Here is an 18,850-nt window from a genome sequence, read left to right as displayed (position 1 = left end):
ACATAGAACAGAGATTTGACAAACCATTTTTTTGCATCAATCCTGCATCAAATCTCAAACATCAAATCTAAGATCTGGGAATTAATAAACTCTATCTAACTTGGCCAGTAGGAAGTAATAAACTACAGCTATATAATTGTGAAATATGCCTTATCTATGGCACGGAAATTTTAATTACAAATATGGAGAGTATTTTTACTTTTTCTTTTCTTTTGTTCACATTATTTTAACAAAAAAAACAAAAAAAACTTCTCATATTCCTTGCAAGTTAGAGGCACCAGGGTTCTAATAGATGTCACTAAAGGTCTAAACAGAATCTTTGGCCAAGAGAGGCCTAGTATGGTAAGAAGCCTCCTGATTCTCACTGCCTATTCAAGTAGAGCCCTTCAAGTAAACCCCAAAGATGACTTCTGGAAAATCCAAATTTCTTTGTTTTTTTTTTGTTTGTTTGTTTTGTTTTAATATTTATTTATTCATTTTAGGGGGTGAGGGGCAGAGAGAGAGACAAAATTCTCAAAGCAGACTCCCCACTGAGCACAGAGCCAGATGAAGGGTCTAATCTCAGGACCCTGAGATCGTGACTTGAGCCAAAATCAAGAGCTGGATGCTTAACCCTCGCAATCTAACTTTCTAATTAAAATCACTGAAGGGTTTTATGTTTCATTTTTGGCCCAGTGACTTCTCCCCGTCAAAATAGTAATCAATTATAAATAAACAGTTTGGCCAATTAGATAATGAGCTTTCTGAAGAAAACACACCTGCTGCTTCATGCCTTAAAAATAGATTTCAGGGGTGCCTGGGTGGCTCAGTTGGATAAATGGCTGGCTCTTGATTTCAGCTCAGGTCAAGATCTCAGGGTCCCAGAATCGAAACCTGCATTGGACTCTGCACTCAGCAGGGAGTCTGCTTGAGATTTCTCCCACTGCCCCTCCCCCGCCCTCCCTCTCTCTCCCCGCCAAAATAAAACAAATATATATTAAAAAAAAATAATAGGGGCACCTGGATGACCCAGTTGGTTAAAGCATCTGCCTTCAGCTCAGGTCATGATCCTGGAATCGGGCCCCTCATCGAGCTCTCTGCTTCTCCCTCTCCCTCTGTCTGCCACTCCCCCTGCTTGTACTCTCCCTTTCTCTCTCTCAAATAAATATAAAAATATAATATATTTCAGAGATGACAATTAGGTAGACGCAGAAAAATAAACAAATATTTTAAAAACAAAATTTTACCTTCACATGAACTGCTTAACTTAACTAGGTTTTAATTGCACAAAATTAAAATGAAAATTTCATATTTAATGATCAATTGAATCATATTAAAGAATTATATAGAAGCACCATATTTAGCTAATGACATGTATTTATTATGTCTCATCCCTCTGGTGATGAAATAACAGAAACAGAGTTTGAGCACCATCTTAAAACACCACCATCAGAACTAATGAAGTCACTAAGTATTGTCCCTGATTATTTCAAGTGAAATCTAGACTGTGCCAAAACAGAAATAGGGACTTGATGCTTAGATCAAAAATGGGCTTCTGGGGGCGCCTGAGTGGCACAGCGGTTAAGCGTCAGCCTTCGGCTCAGGGCGTGATCCTGGCGTTATGGGATCGAGCCCCACGTCAGGCTCCTCCACTATGAGCCTGCTTCTTCCTCTCCTACTCCCCCTGCTTGTGTTCCCTCTCTCGCTGGCTGTCTCTATCTCTGTCAAATAAATAAATAAAATCTTTAAAAAAATAAATAAAAACAAATCAGTTGTAAAAAAAAAAAAAAAAGGGCTTCTGCTCCCAAAGGTAAGGCAGATCTTGGGAATGATTCTCAATTCTAACCCATTTTCCTGGGCCTAATAAAAGTTCTACTTCTCATGAATTTAACATTCCTCACCAAACATTATGGATTCTTCCTCCCTGATCAGTGTAAGTGAATCAGAAATAGATTCATTAACAAATATTATGGCTTGGACTGCATTTATCTCTCACTGAACGGGTAATGGAATTATTTCTTTTACTTCATTACTTTCAACTTAGAAAATCATAGGTTTGATTTGAAGTAAAAAGGTATATTCTAGTTCTGTATCATTTTAGCTAAAAGATCCAAGGACCTAATAGTGACCTCACTAAATCTGGTTGTTGTGAATATTGTCCAAATGATCAATTTGAAGTAACAGGCATAATTAATTTTTCCGATTGCAGAATTAATACATGTTCATGATAGAAAACTAAAAAATGTATAGAATAGGAAAAAAAATGTAAATAAAAAATAACAGAAACAGTCCAAATCTCAAAATCCTGCAAATGATAGTGGCTGCAAACACTGTCAGCCCACTTCTTTTCAACTTCTTCTAAGCACTTACATTTTCAGTGAGACAAACTCACAGACCAGTTATCATATGTCATCACTTCTGCTGACATTTCTGCTTTTAACTTCTGTGAAGTTTATAAGAAACACTATATTTCTTTTATGGTATACTTGGATTAATTTATACTACAGAAGAAACTTCATGTCTCCATTTTTATTGAAATCTTCCAAAGAGATTATTATTAGATTGTGTGTGAGAGTGTGTGTGTGAGTGTGTGTGTGTGCGTGTGTGTGTGTGTGTGTGTAATTTAAATCACAGTTACTAAAGCTTCCAATGCAGCTCTTAGGAGGACAGCTCTAAAGAATGAAGTTTCCTCTGGATTGTTTTATGCACCATCTCATTCATCTGCTTCCAAAAGAGGGTTAGTGATGGATAAGGGAGATAAAATGGCCAATGAGCCCATACTAGCACTCAAGTCCTTCTACTTCAGAGAGCTTTCTATACAATACTAGAACTTAAGCTCTTGAGAAAAGCATCCAGAAGTTTCCATCTTTATAACCAACTACATAACAGAAGTTTAGCAAGTTTTGTGTTTTATGAAATTAATCGTATACAAGATAGCATCCAGCTTACTCAGTGGCACAAATCAAACTGCATATACCACAACTAAGGAAGCAGAATGCTGTTTGACTTATTGCCTACAAAAATACAATTTCTTGTCCAAAAAAATCTCATAATAGGTTAATATACAGTGTTTAATAGCTTGATATCAATACAAACAGGATGCCCTATTTCAGCTTAACATAAAATCACTCTTACTGGACTTCACCACAGTGTCTTATCATCAATGAATCCAAAAGAATATTACCTTAAAAAGTGGTATTAAGTGCATTATTGTATTGGGGCTCCTGGGTGGCTCAGTCAGTTAAGTATCTTACTCTTGATTTTGGCTCAGGTCATGATCTCAGAGCTGTGGGATCAAGCCCGTGTTGGGTTCCATGCTTAGTGATTCTTAAGATTAATCTTAAGATTCTCTCTCTTCCTCTCCCTCTGCCTCTCCTCCCCCCACTCACACTCCCTCTCTCCCTCAGAAAAAGCAAAAGCAAAAACAAAAACCAAAACACACTACTGTAGTTATGATAAGGCTTCAGTTGAGTATATTGTCTATCACATCACAAAGCATCTTTTTTTAATTTATGCATTGTCCAGAAGATTTCATAAAAGAAATGTATTTCAAGTTTCAGTTGCAGAAATACCTGTCTTCTCATTAATAGTAGGTTAAATTTGTCTTGCTAACAACATAATTTATACTTTTATCTTGCTTTAAGTAAAATAGGGCTAAATGTGTGGCCTACCTCTGATAACTATGTAAGACCTATGATATGCATTTCTACCTGTGTTCTTTCAATTCCTGCTTTTGTTGTCTTCCTAACCTTATTTTTCCTTTACCTAATTTCCCAACTGTTTAAACCATTTTCATGGGACCCATATTTCAGGCAGCTTCAACTCCTTTGTTAAACAAATAAGTATAAATTAGTAATGTTTATATTATCAGACAATGTTTTTAAAGGAAACTTTGTTCCTATATTATCTATTTTTATCTAAATCCTTTAACAATATGCATGTATGTGCATGTGTGAATTTTAATACTCATTCCGTTTGTACAGGAATAAAGACACACTTAAAACTATTTTAATAGCATTTTCCTTATCTGCAATTTCTACTGAATCAGGCAACAAGAAAAATGTTAAAAGTCCTTTTATTTTTCTTTTAACTCAAATACTCATAAGGATTTTTTTCAAGCATATGTAAGAAATAAGATAAATAAAAAGATTTCTAAAGGGGATACAAATTAATAAACCATAAGAACTTCCACTAATCCAGTATAAAAATTAGTTCTTAAGAAATCTCTTGGTAATCCACTTTCAAACTTCTCCAGTCTGTTTAATAATGATTCAAGTTTGCATTGGTCCCAGAGTAAGTCTGCTCTCTGTACCATGATTTCGGTGTTTAACTTATAATTAAGTACTTAAAATGTTTGAGAATATACTTATCAAGGCATCAACACATTGCGTAAATTTTTTCTCTCTCAGATGAATATTATAAATGTGTCAGCATAAGCCATAGAGTTACACAATGCATTATGCATAGTGAGTTGGTCAGCATTATCTTCACTCTGTTCTGCTTAGGAGACAAAGTTGAGATTACATAAATTAAACCACTTTGTCATGTTTTGATTCCCTTACTCAGTTCTATCTGCCTAGGAATGTAACTACCTCTGCAAAAGTAAAATCAAGGACAGATTTTGCTCTATGGATATATAAGCATTCATAAAAATATAAAGGTAATATTCCATTTATTTAGGAAAGCATGGTATTTAAAGTGAAATTAATATAAGCAATATGGCGGAGCTTATAGCATTTTAAAGACAGAAATATCTTCAGAAGTGCTTTAACTTGGCCCCCTTATTTTGTAATTGATGCTGTTAGCCAACAACCCAGGTGATTTTCTCCAAAGTCATAAAGCATAGAATTAGGCTAGAATGCAGGCCCCCTAATGGCCCAAATCTGTAGGTAAATTATCAGTCCCTCTTTGAGAAAAATGTTTTATGACTTTCAATCACAGAAAATATTTGCTATATAATCACATTTATATATTTCCTCAAAAAATTATTATAAATATTCAGCATCCTATAGTTACAAAGAAAGTAATTTTACAACTTGAGACAGTGGTTTGTATTTGAATCATTTTTCACACCTAATTAGTGGCCCTTGTGAACTTTCCATCGTTATAAGAAACTTCAAAAACTCAAATTACACTGGGAGGTCAGAGGACGGTGGCAATTAATTATAGAAAAAATATTCAAAGAAATAATCAATGTTGGCTCAGATGAGCAGGAAATGCTTCTGGAAGCAATATCACAATTGCTGCCCAAGGAGAACCCCAAGTCCAGTTCAAACTTATACTGGCTGGTGATGGTGGTACTGGAAAAACTACATTTGTGAAACATCATCTGACTGGTGAATTTGAGAAGTATGTAGCTGTTGGGTGTTGAGGTCCATTCCCTTGTGTTCTATTCCAACAGAGGACCTACTAAGTTCAATGTATGGGATATGGCTGGTCAGGAGGAATTGGGTAGGCTGAGAGATGGTACCACATCCAAGCCCAGTGTGCCATTATAGGGTTTGATGTAACAGCAAGGGTAACTTAGAAGAATGTGTACAACTGACCTAGAGATCTGAGTATGTGAAAACATCCCCATTGTGCTGTGTGGCAACAAAGTAGACAGTAAGGACAGGAAAGTTAAGGCCAAATCTCTTGTCTTCCACCAAAAGAAGAACCTTCAGTACTAGGACATTTCTGCCAAAAGTAACTACAACTTTGAAAAGCCCTTCCTCTCTCTTGCTAGAAAACTATTTGGAGAACCTAACTTTGAGTTTGTTGCCGTGACTGCTCTTGCCCTACCAGAGGTTGTCTGGACCCAGCTGTGGCAACACAGTATGAACACAATCTAGACGTTGCTCAGACAAATGCTCTCCCAGATGAGGATGATGACCTATAAGAAAGTGCAGCTGGAGCCCAGTGTCAGAAGTCTAGATCTATAGGCAACTGTCCTGTGATGTCGGTGGTACACCATGTTGGCCACTTTATTATACAGCTAAACAGAACATGTGCTTAATCTTTGGGATACTGAAGGAGATGAATGGGCTTTGGAGTGAATGTGGCGGTTTAAAAAGCACCTCCGTTTCTCGGACCTGCGTATTTAGCTATTCTGAAATGTAGCAGTCGCCTTCCTTAATTTCAAATATAAGACTACTATCGTCACATCACAATATCCAGTGGTGAAATCTTGTTTGTTACTGTCATTCCCATTCCTTTTCATTTAGAATCAGGATAAAGTTGTATTTCAAAAAAAGAAAAAAATCAACTTTGTAGGAAATTCCTTTCCAGTTGTGTGCATCCTCATTTTTTATTATAAGCATCTGCTTTATAATGTTTTACTAGATACAAGTGGTAACTACATAAAATGTAGATACTAATATTAACTGATCAGGAAATCATTTGGTAACAAAAGGACAGAAAAAAACAACAAAATCAATTGACCAGAATTATGAATTTCTTGACTCATATAACTTGAAAGTCTAGGAGTATTTTCAGGCATGTCTGGATACAAAGAAAAAAATAATGATGCAAGGACTCTACGCTTTTGCCATTACATTTTCTGTATTGCTGTGCCTGGTTAAATTCTCAACTCCCCTCCACACAATGAAAAGATGGCTTCCTACACTTCTCAACTTACGTACCATCCTAACACCAATCCCAGTGGGGCAAGTGGAGGATGCTTTCTTTCCAATAGCTTCAACAAAAGCCCTAGAATATAGTCTCCAGGGCTGTGACTGAATCACCTTCTCACCTCTGAATGTATCATTGGGATACAATGTTTTGATTGCCCAAGCCTTGGTTACATGGCCACAGGATTTGAATCAATCTCACTCAAAACACACAGAATACAAATGGGGAATAATAGTTTTGCCAGAAGATATGAAAATAAGTGCTGGGCATGCCAAAAACTGACAGATGTCCTCCAGTGCACTGGTTAAGCAGAGAAAGAAGTTTCAGGTCTCTCTCCTTTATCTTCCAGTTTATCCCTAGAAATAACTGTTATGGATTATTTTCTAGTACATTAACAGGAGCACATTCAAATAGTAGGTAGAATCACAGAGTGGTACTAAATTTTACATGAACAAGGTCCTCTCTCCAACTCCCTCTCTGACTCTGTCTGTGGGACAGAACTAGTAATACGTGGCAGAAAGTTAAGGAAGACCCTGATTTCTCAGGATTTCTAATAATGTTTCTCTATTCCATTTCTCCTGTGCCACCTTAAATCATGGTAAGAGCCAAGCAAAGGTTTTGATGTTGTAGTGGAGGGGAGTTTGGAAAAAGAGAGAGCAATCTTTATCATAGAGTTAGGAATGAAGCTTTTAAACCTAACTAGCTTAAGAAAAAAGTGTGCTCTGTGGGTTCCAGCCCCATCCTGGATTACTGCTATCCGCTCTCCACTCTCTCCCTACAACAGAATTATACCTTCATATCCTTTTCCCCCCACCTTTGCACTGCCTGGCTCTTGGGGTGGAGTATATTCCCCTGTCACTCCAGCTTCAGGCTTAGCTATATGATTTGCTTTGACCAGGACCGTGTAAGTGAGTACAACGTGTGAGGCATCTAATCAGAGGCTTTAAACCAGCTTGCGTGGTCTGGCTTGTGCTTTTGTGCTTCTGCCATCTGTCATCAGAAGATCTTGCCTGGGTCTCAAAATGAAAGATCAGTGGAGCAGATGTGAAGCTGACTCGCTGACTGAAGAACAGGCACCCCAGCCACCTCCCGGAGGTCAAAACCATGTCTCTCATTGTAAATCACTGGGACTGCTGGGCTGTTTGTTAGGAAGGTTTATCATGCAAAACTCACAAAAACAACATAGTACGCAAGTTGTCTGCATTATGGTTTTTGACCAGATACAAATCTAAGAAAAATGTTATTTTAAAACATTAGAGCCATGACTCACACGGTACTCTTTTCAGAGTACTATCACAGTATTAAAGAAAAAAAAAAAAAACAGTTTAAATTTCAAAGCATCAGATTAACCATGGATCTTTATTTGCAAATCTCCAACAGTTTGCGGTTGATATATTAATCAATGCAAGGATTTTAATAATGTCCCCTCTCTCTTCTGTCTTCTTTCCATGCATCATACAGCAAGCTGGCCTTAACACTTCTCACACCAAATATTTTTCCCTGCAAACCCACATATTTCACCCTAATCTATTACTTTTAATCCTATGCTATACTCTTTTTTTTTTTTCTTTTTTCTGACTTAACTGACAGAGCAACAAGGAGCTGTTTTGGCAAACAAGGATTTCCCTGGAGAACTAGGTGAGAGATATTAGGTCAGAACAGAGTTCTCTGATTGGCAGGGAGAGAACTGCCAGATTTTCCCAAACACTTTCCTTGGAACTACTTGGGAAGAAGTGTCTGGTCATAACCAGTATTTGGTCATATTTGCTCCCCTGATCTTGTTCATGTCAGTCATCAAATGTCATCTTAATTTAAAAATTTTCAAGTTATTACTTTTGCATGTTCCTATTTTTACTGAATTTTTAATTATAGAAAGAAATATAGTTTTAAGAAAGTGAACAGTGCAAAGTTGTAAAAAGAAAATGTTAATAATCTTAACTTTCCTCCTCTGATCTATTTCTGAAGTAATCAGTGTCCAATGGTGTCTGTTCTTTGAAATATTTATCTATATAAATATATCATGATTTTCTACTCTTTTCTATAAAGTGAACTCTATTACCCACTTTCGTCTAAGATGTGTTCTCTTTCCACATATAATACATGAATAACATCTCTTCATGGAAATATGTCTAATCTAATTTTCATTAAATCTAATTAAATCTAGTTTTCATTAAAACTAGCTGCATGATATGTCATGTTATATATTTATCAAAAATTCTTCAACCAATCTTAGTTAATGCTTAGTTCATTTCTAGTTTTTTTGTTTGTTTTAGCATTACATGGCAAAGCAAAGTCAATGAGTAAGGATGTGTAATGTTATAGGGAAGAGAGAACCAATTGTTCAGTCAAGTATATAATTGCCATATACGGTCTTTTATAATATGTACATGTATGTGTTCTGATCGGATCCTTGATCTTTTTAAATTCTTTTCCTTTATTGTTTCTGAACTTCCAGACTGCCCCAACAAACCACTGGAACCAATGAATACCTGCTGTCCACGGGCCAGGAATATTGAACAGAGTAGGCAACTACTACTTTGTTGAATAAACTCAGAGAATTTAGAGACTTGATTATCACCTCAGATCCCTCTTAACTTGCTTGCTTATACCTGATATTTCTCTATCTTAAAATAAATGCAGATATCACAGAAACTAACACATTAAGTCTCATTAGACTTTTACATATTATTTTAATACTTTTGCCAAATATTTCAAGAGAGCAAGTTTTTATGTGGAAAAAGGAAGTGAATTAAATAGCAATCTTAAAAAATATGTATCTAACTAGAAAAATGAGTTAAAAAGGAAGACTGAATACACTAAAGACAAATTTCATCTAAATTATAACTTTATGGAAGGAAAGACCTAAACAGATGACTTTGTGCTGAAGATATTTTGGAAATCAAATACAGTTCAACATGTTGTATCAGCCAACGGCCTAAGGTAATTGTACTATCCAAATCATGTTTTATCCTTCGGCCTGATATTAAATGGCAGAATTTCTAAAGCAAAATAGGGTATACTTCAAGATGCACTCAAATTTCATGGTTGACAGAGCCAAATTTTGTGGGTTTTTTTCCCAGATGTAGGACACGGGATCACCACTCTCCTTTCCAATGGCAAGAAAGTAGTGAAGTGTAGCAAAAACAAAGTCTGAGTTCCTGTTAGACCTTAGGTAAATTTTCAAACAACCATTCTCTATCTGGTTGTCATGAAAACAAATCCCAGTAACAAATGTAAAACTATTCCTTCCATCATAAAGTTCTTGACAAATATAAGAGCTTATCATTAACCATACTAAGAACATTCCTATTTTTTAAATAAAATAAAAAATGTTTAAATGTGAAGAGTTCCTGATTTTATGCAAAAGACTGGCTTGGAGAACTAACTCCTTATCTTCTCTTAAACAAAAATATTAGATTTCTGAATTTTTATATCCTCTATGACTAGGTTTTTCCCTAGGGCCTGGAAGTGCACTGCAGAAAGACCTAAGTGAAACTAGCAAAATAACACTCTCGTTCTACATTCAGTCAGAAAACATAATGATTGCTTTTAAAAAAAAATTTATTTATTTGAGAGAAAGAGCCCACGGGAGTGGGGGAGGGAGGTGCAGAGGGAGAAGGAGAAGACCCCAAGCAGACTCCCTGCTGAGCGTAGAGCCTATTGGAGGGCTCAATCTCATACCTTAAGATCATGACTTGAGCCAAAATCAAGAGTCAGGAGCTTAACTGACTAAGTCATCCAGGTGCCCCTGTAATTGCCTTTATAACTGCACATTCATCCTTTTCAATCAAACTTTATTTTTTCAGAGACATTTCTTTAATCTTAAAAAATGATCTCTTAGAGGCATTGGGCACTACTGTGGCAACTGATACTGTGAACTACATATGTGAAGGAAAGTCTAACATGTAACAAGCTCCAGGATTTTAAATAATCTGATTGAGAGATTGATTACCCACCAAAAGTAAGAGTAAAATGAATAAAATGGAACATGATAACAGAAAGAAAATTAAGATATTTTATTTATTTATCTATTGGATTGTCAAATGATCCTTTATTGAAATACTTTGTCTTATAGTTCTTAACTAGCTAGGCTTTCCACTGCACTGCATTGATGCCATCCATGATGTCATGAAGGTGGCGGCCATCAACATTGCAGCCCACAGACTGGGTGTCTCCAGCATCTCTTTAATGGTGCCAGAGACTTCTCTGGCTCAAGAGTGGTGTCTCATCTGTCAGGAAATGTTGACAATCTCATCAAAAGTGGTATTTCCATTCTGCTTAATGTTTTCCGCTTCCTCCTGTCTCTTGGTGGTTCCTTGCAGGCTTTGATAATCAGGGCAGAGGCAGAAAGTACCACTTCAGTCTGGGGCTGTCTGTTCTGACTAGTCAGTTTTACTGTAATCCTCAGACCCTTTTTATCACTGGTTGCCTTGGTGATGTCATAACCAATCTTTTTTGGAGACAGACCCACCTGGCCGATCTTCGAAGCCAGGGTAGATGTGGCACCAACTTTGCCACCAGTGCACCTCAAGTATATGCTTTGATCTCCTTGGGGTTGAACTTGGAAAGCATGGTGGAGGCAGCTGATGTCAGATGAACCTTGATTTAGGACAACGTAAGACATATGCACCTTCACCTCCTCTGAGCCAAAACCCAAAAGCAAGAAGATATTTTCTAATGATTCCCATAGGATTATCAAAAACCAAGCAAAATTAACACAATCCATAATTATACAAGGTATTAATTAAAACAGGATACTGTAGGGTGACCCTATCAGGTGAAAACCAGTGGCGTGGGCAGTGAAAGAATTCACCTGAGGCAAAACAAAGGAGATAGAAGTTTACTGAATACACTGCAAGGGAGCAGCAGGCAGGACAGCAGAGGAGAGGCTCTCTGCCAGGAGACAGTGGTGGAGGGGACTATGGTTAAGGGGGAAGGTGAGGAAGTATGGAAACATATGGAATTTTCCTTTCTTGATAACTGTGTCTGGTGTAAGTGACCTACTAGTCAGCTAGGGCTTGTGGATATTTGAGGTGAGTCACCTAATGGGTCTGTTTGTATTCAGTCAGGTGGAGGGGGGGTCACTGTGAGGCCTTCTACTTCACTCAGGTTTCCTGTGTTCAAGTTGGTTGCCTAAAAGCAGCCTATCTGGATACATCTGGTATTAAAAGGGTCTGTAAAATGAAGGTTCAATGACTGATTAACTTGCAAAGACCAATTAGAAAGTCATCATTAAATAGAATAGGGTAAATATTAAAATAATTTTTTAAGAAAAATATAACTATATTAGTGAATGCTGGAATCAACAGCATTCAAGGACAACAACTTGACCCTTTTTTATCACAGCCCTTTAAACTAGCTCCACCAAATTATTTTTTTTTTCTGGTAATAAAAATCCAGTCTGGTCTAATATCAAGGCTTTAATTTTTCATTTACTTCTAAGCTTTCTTGCTCTCTCTGCTTAGGCTTGTGTTAGGATGGGAAATCTTCAGTGTGAGAGGGGCCATGATTGGATTTCTACTGTTTCCCCACTCTGTTTTTCTCACCCTTCTCCGTAACTCATTTTGCTGACTTTTGGGTTAGAGTGAAGGAATGAAGAGAAATATGAAAGTCACTTAGTGTTTCTGGTCCCTTTATTCTGTCATATATAAAACAAATCAAAAAATCATATTTCGTCACCTGAATAATTATAACTCTTCCCTCTTTTATTCAAACAAAAATAAAGAGTCTCAAGAAGGAGGTGAAAAGCCAAATGCAAATTTCACTTATCTTGACATTTTTTCTAGGGCTCTTGTCATAACAGCAGGCTTCAGAAACAGCTGAATATATAATACATGTGTGTGTCATATATTCTGGTCTTACACACAGTCTCCTCTCTGGCAAATTGGTTTTAATAAAGACACATAATTAGGACTTCACAGATTAGCTGCGACAAATGTGAAATAAAGCAGTAAACAGCTAGACTTCTTTTTTTCTGTCCCCATGCTTAGCACCAAAAAGTGCCAACTTTATGGATCGGGTACTGTTCTAGTTCACTATGGTGTGAACAAGACAGAATGAGACTCCTGACCTTACAAAGCTTATGTTCTGCAGAGTGGTAACAGACAATAAATAATAAATGTAATAGAAAAAAAAAAAACATAAATCAGGCTAAAGAAGCTTGGGCATGTGCCCTGGGTGGGGGGAGGGGCTAGCTAACAGGTTGCTATTTTAAATCAGGGGATCACAGTAGGCCTCATTGAGAAAGTACCATCTGAGCAAAGACAGGAAGCAGGTGAGGGAGAGAGCCAGAAGGAAGAGGGCACATTCTATGCAAAATTCCTGACATAGGAGCTTATTCAGGAGGAGCAAGAGAGCCGGAATGCTGGATGCTCCGTGGTTGAGAGGGGAATAGTCAAAGCTGCGTTCACAAAGCTAAGGCGGAAGTGAGGTGGCACATCCGACGGGTCTCTGCAGTCATTGCAAAACTCTTTTACTCAAGTGGAATGCAGAAACACTTCTGAGTTTAAATGAGGTACACTGGGCAAACCGATTTACAATTTTAAAAACTCACTCTGGCTACTGTGTGTGTGTGTTTTTTTTAAAGATTTTATTTATTTATCCGACAGAGACAGAGACAGCCAGCGAGAGAGGGAACACAAGCAGGGGGAGTGGGAGAGGAAGAAGCAGGCTCGTAGCGGAGAAGCCTGATATGGGGCTCGATCCCATAACGCCAGGATCACGCCCGGAGCCGAAGGCAGGCGCTTAACCGCTGTGCCACCCAGGCGCCCCTCTGGCTACTGTGTTGAGACCGGGTGCAGGGACAGACCGTGAATCGGTGTTGACTAAATTCTACTGTGGTAGCTGGCAACACTAAAATTTCAGAGACTTAAAAAGCAAAAAAAAATAAGGGTTTTTTGTTTTTGTTTTGTTTTGTTTTTCTCACTCACATCACATAGCCACTGTGGGTCAGCTGTGGCTCTGTTCCATGTTGCCTTTTTTTCTGATAAGACAGTTGCTACCTGGGACAATGCTGGTCTCACACCAAAGGAAAAAAGAGACAGGCTGGACCAGGACCTGGCTCTGAAATTTTCTGCACCAAAGTGCCCTGAGTTACTTCGAAACACATTTCATTGACTACAGCAAGTCATGGAGTCAAGTCTGACATCGAGACCAGATCTATAATCTTCCCACAAGTAGGGGCAATCCTCAAGAAAGGCATGCAAATATTTGGAATAAAAATACAATTCTCCAAAATACAGGAGAGAAAGAGAAGGGAGATTATTTAGAAAGTTATTACAAAACTCTAGGTGAGAGATGATAATGCCTAGTTCCGTATCAATGACATCTCCATTGGTGCAATCTTTGAGACTGCCAAAGTTATCAAATGGAAAAGAGCCAAGGAGGTGGCCAAAAAGAGAGGCTCATGTAAGAATAAAAATGGCACAGAGGCCTATAATAGGAAAAAGAGAAGATCAAGAAAGGGGTGGAGGGAATTCAGTGAGAGAAAAACTAGTAAAAACAAAACACAAATCAGAGAAATAGTATAAAATTACCTCTAAGCATTTAAAAAATATAATTTAGTTTCATGAATACTTACAACTAAAATTCCACAGAGGGGGAAAAAAGATCCCAAATAAACTTAAATTCTAAAGAAGAGCCTTTGATGACCTCTGTATTACTTTTTGTAGATTCATCTGACCTTGTAATTCAGATGGAACACTTTGTTAACAGCATGCCAATTTTCCCTCCTTTATTCAATTTGCTCTGTTATCTTAACTTGACAGCAGGATCTCTGTTAAATCAAGTATTTCATTATCCCTGATTCTACCAGATGTTGCTGAGTATATGTAGAAAGGTGGTAAAATTCAACTTATAATTTGTATTCCTACTCTTCCTACCTCTTCCCTTTGTAGACTCTTTGGACAACAATGAATCCCACAGCTTAATGTAATTACATCCCTCCTTTTATCTGCCACAAGTGGCTTATTCATTTATGTTTATTCCTTATACATACCAAGAAATACTGCTAAATGCTAGGAATGCTAAAATAAAAAGAACTACCCCCGTGAGATTCTTACAGTCCACAGGTAAAGATAAATAAGATTTATTAAGGTAAATGTTATGTTGGAGGAATAAGTAATATGCAAAGATAACAGAGAAGAAAGGATGGTTTAGGTGAGTCTGGGGTTTTTCATTCAAAAAAAGATGACAGTGAATGGAAGCTGAAGTAGAAGAAAAAGCATACTAAAAAACACGTGAAAAATATTTGAGTCATAGAAATAAATGGGTAAAAAATAACAATATAAAGGGGCAGTGGAAGCAGATGTGACTGAACAGATAAAAAGAAGCCCTTGTTCCACGCCTGGAAATCCAATATTAAGCAGTGACCAAGGAGCCACTGAAGGGATTCAAGCAGGAAAGCAGCATGATTCCATTTTTAGGGCAGTTGTTGGTTGCTTTAAATAAATGATCATTGCTTTTTTACTTATCACTGCCTGCGAAACCCATGAAAGCATCTCTGCAGTGAACAGTCAGTCATGGAAATCTGCATTGGCACTCAAATATCAAACCAGACCAAAAGGCCCATTGGCATAAGGGCTTTGCCAGTCTCAGAACTCAAGTTTCTCTCTGTAGGTTTCCAATATCTCAGGACTCCATTGTATGCCTTTCAGATTCTCTCTTCATGTCACAGCTTTCCAATTTACAGTTTACTGAGTTAGGCAGACCTTCCAAATTTTGGCACATTTATTATACAATATAAAAAACCACACATTTGTTAGTATCTCATCAGAAATCTCTAAAGTATATGAGCTTTCAAGCTAACAGTGGCAGATGCAATTTGTCCAAAATTTTCATTTTTTCTTGAAAGTTTAAATTTAATGATTGACAAATTTTTTTCAAGAAAGGTAATACAAAATATCCAAACTGAAATAACTATAGTTTGTCATTTTTTCAAATCAGATGGTGTTTCATGAAAAAAGTGGCTAGCTCAGCTCACAATTCATCATATGAGGGCTTTTCCTGGAAACAGTGATCATACTTTGGTATACAGAAGTGCTTCCCATGTCATCTTATACACTATTAAACCTTCTTCTATTGGGTTGTCTTTTTAAAATTATATGTGGGAGTAATCTATACTTTCTTCATTGGATACAAGACCTCCTTCACTGGATCTATGTGTTATAAATATCTTCCTTTACTCCCTGGCTTGCCTTTCCACTCTTTAAGTATCTTTCAATAAGTGTTAAGCTTTGAATTTTCATGTGGTTTATAATTTGCTTTTCCTCCTGGGTTACTGATTTTCTGTCCCATTTAAGAAATATATATATATTTTATCCCAAGATCATCAAGATACTTTCCTACCTTTACTCCTTAAGAAATGTTTTGTAGTTTTCAGTTTTGAGGTGTTTTCCATGTTTACTTAGTTTTATTCTTAGGTATTTTATATATTTTGATGCTATGGCAAAAGATACCTTATTTTCTTACTTCCTATAATTTGTTGGTCCTATTTAAGAATATAAATTTCATATATCTTTGTACCCAGCAACTGAATACATTAATAATTGCAATAGTTTTGCTGTAGTCTTGTGAAATTTTTACATATACAGTCATGTCACATACAGATAATGACAGAGTTTTTTTTCATTGTATTCAAATTATAAACTTTTTATTCCTTTGTCATGCCTTACTTTACTGACTGGAAACCCTAGGACAATACTGGATGGAATAAATGATAACAGGTATCGTTGTTTCAAGAAGATTTTTTCTTAAATATATTTTTATTCATAGTTTTAATTTTTGTTTTTTGTTTTATTAGAATCATAATCAAATACTATGACCTATAAGCTCTCTTATGTAAGAATGACCGGGTAAAGTAGAAGATGGACAACAGAGTGCAGAAAGGAAAAACAAGTCAACTAAAAAGAAGCCTGTTATTTACAAAGGGAGTCACTGGGACTGGCAACCCCATCTTATGAAATCTCAGGGTGCTGGCAGTTACAGGTGTGATAGAAATGCCATACTGGAATACATCCCCAACCCCTGAAAATACATCAAAACAAAGCTACGTGTATGACTTGAAAGAGATGTCCTAATAAACTGTAAAACTGGAAGGCCAAATAAATCTCTGCCTAGGAGCTCCATTTCCATCCTCAGACCTAACCCTTTTCTCACACTACCAACAGATGGTTCCTACCAACATCTCAGTACCTATTTTTAGCTGGAATGAATCAGCAGGAATTAAGAAAATAGCAAATGCTGCCAAGCGCATATATTCTTATATACTGATAAGTCTGTGGATGCAATTCCTCAAATTTGACTCAAAGAATATGAAATTTAAATCATAATATATCCTACCAGGTTGTCTTCCAAAAAAGGTTGTAGCAATTCCCATTTGGATCTATAATAGAGACTGTTTTTTCTTATGGCTGTCAGCATTTATGTTTTCAAATATTTTAATAGTTCTCCATCTTTCAGATAAAATGTTATCTCATTCTTATTTTAATTTGCATTTCCCTGAGTACTATGAGGTTGATCATGTTTTTATCTATTTATTGCTCACATGCTTTTTCTCCTCTATGAATTATCTATTTACACCTCTTTTCTATGTTTATATTGAAACCTATTCCTCTTTAACAATGAATTTAGGGGGCGCCTGGGTGGCGCAGTTGTTGAACGTCTGCCTTCGGCTCAGGGCGTGATCCCAGCATTCCGGGATCGAGCCCCACATCAGGCTTCTCTGCTAGGAGCCTGCTTCTTCCTTTCCCACTCCCCCTGCTTGTGTTCCCTCTCTCGCTAGCTGTCTCTCTCTGTCAAATAAATAAAATCTTAAAAAAAAAAAAACAATGAATCTATAAAATTTCTTTGTTTACTAAAGATATTAACCTTCTGCTTTGTGGCTTTCCTTTGTTGACTTTGTCAAGCCTTTTCTATTTTTCTTCTAATAAGCAATCAAAGAAGTGTATCTTTTCTATTTCTTCTGAGTGTACAGACTTTCTTAAGATTTTCCCACTTCTAAAGGGCCAAAATACTGGCCTTTATTTTCTTTGACTATTTTATATTTTAGTTTTTACAGGAAAATCCTTAGTACATCTAATTCCATTTTTGCCCATGATGTGGATAGGGATGAATATTAATGTTTGAGAAGCCTAGGACTTAGAGGTTATGTAAACAGAGCATATTCAAAAAGAAAAAGGATTGGTAGTGGAGGGAAAAAACACACCGAAAGATTATTGTGTTTATCTCACTGTGCTCTGGGGCAGTTTGGTTGGTTGGTTGGTTGGTTGGTTGGTTGGTTGGTTGGTTGGTTTTTTTTTCCCCAGTTTTCTTTTTCTTAAATTTGGTCCACAGTCTTTCCCAGTCCAAAAGCTTGACGATGTGCGAGACCGTAGGACTGATGTACAGCAGATACGTGCATGTCCGACCCACACTTTATTTGGATACTAAATGCCCTATTCCACTGGGCAGATGCTGGGGAAATGTTTGAGAACCTGAGAAAGGTTGGCAGAGGTCAGGAGTATCATTGGTGAGAGCATCTTCTCTCTCCATCATTTCAAAAGTATAATCATAAGGCGGCCATAAAAATGAGAGCTCTCCTGAGCTCTCTAGTTTATTGAACACAAGGAAATGTTTGTCAGCTTAAAGAACAGGGGAAAAAAGTGTAATATATACACCTTTACTAGAAGTTGAAAAACCATTTTAAAAAAATCACTGCAGGGAAGCATAAAGTAAATAAAATGCTAATGTAAAATAGGCTCACTGAGGCATACCGCTATGCTTAGTCTATTCAATTAATGAGGGATTTATGGGGGTAAAGGAGCAAAAAGACAAAAAGATTAATTGTTTATGATACCCACTGGCAGTCAAATATAACATAGAAATATTCATTCAATTAATGGTTTTAATACTTTGGGGGGAAAAATTTTCTTTCTCAATATATATACTTACAGCAGAAAACCTCGGTATCTGGTTAGATAATCAATCATTAGATGCAAAGAATGAAAACAAACCAAAACTGTATTAGTTTTCCACTGCTGCATCACAAATTACCACAAAGTTGGCGGGTTAAAACAACACGCACTTCTTATCCCTCAGTTTCTGTGGGTCACAAGTCATGGGCTGCAACTAGACACTTGCCAGGGCTGGGTTCTCATCAGAACCTGGACAGAGGAAGCTGCTTCCAAACTTCCTCAGAGTATTGGCAGAATTCATTTCCTTGCAGTTGTACAGAAAGTTGCTTTTTCAAAAACAGCAAAAGTAGGAAACTCCAAAAATGCAAGCA

The 18,850-nt window shown here is 37.0% G+C and overlaps 2 pseudogenes; one reads left to right on the top strand and one right to left on the bottom strand.

Annotated features, from left to right (window-relative positions):
- The window catches only part of LOC123798305 (GTP-binding nuclear protein Ran-like), a 77,578-nt pseudogene extending 71,721 nt beyond the window's left edge, over nucleotides 1-5,857 (top strand).
- Nucleotides 5,858-7,896: 2,039 nt separating this feature from the next.
- Nucleotides 7,897-17,819, bottom strand: LOC148110774 (large ribosomal subunit protein uL11 pseudogene; annotated as a pseudogene).
- Nucleotides 17,820-18,850: the final 1,031 nt, after the last annotated feature.

This window comes from Ursus americanus, chromosome 1 (genome assembly GCF_024610735.1).
Source record: "Ursus americanus isolate L20-20 chromosome 1, mUrsAme1.1.p, whole genome shotgun sequence".
Taxonomy (NCBI): domain Eukaryota; kingdom Metazoa; phylum Chordata; class Mammalia; order Carnivora; family Ursidae; genus Ursus; species Ursus americanus.
This window is presented reverse-complemented; position numbering and strand designations above follow the sequence as displayed.